This window comes from Penaeus monodon, chromosome 27 (genome assembly GCF_015228065.2).
Source record: "Penaeus monodon isolate SGIC_2016 chromosome 27, NSTDA_Pmon_1, whole genome shotgun sequence".
NCBI classification, from domain to species: domain Eukaryota; kingdom Metazoa; phylum Arthropoda; class Malacostraca; order Decapoda; family Penaeidae; genus Penaeus; species Penaeus monodon.
In genome coordinates, this window is record NC_051412.1 from 13,812,320 (window position 1) to 13,812,541 (window position 222).

A 222-nucleotide genomic window follows, 5' to 3' on the forward strand; every position below is an offset into this window, starting at 1 on the left:
CTGTATCCGGTTCCTTCAGGTTTCCGGCATTGATTTCGGAGTGCAATTTACCGCGCTTGGAGTAGTTATGTTTTGATGGCACTGAACTTCCGAATCAGTTGCTGGGTTTTATTTCAACGTCCCAACAGGAATTCCTGTTCATTCCTAAGCAACGCATTACTTTCTGTTCAATACACATTGCATAAATAACCATAAAAAATCCGGATTTTTTATGTCAACCGG

General features: G+C 41.0%; 1 protein-coding gene across 1 annotated transcript in view; it reads right to left on the reverse strand.

The window, feature by feature from the left end:
• Positions 1-222, reverse strand: part of LOC119590585 — a gene marked incomplete at its 5' end in the record, with an annotated part of 7,559 nt that overhangs the window by 4,391 nt on the left and 2,946 nt on the right.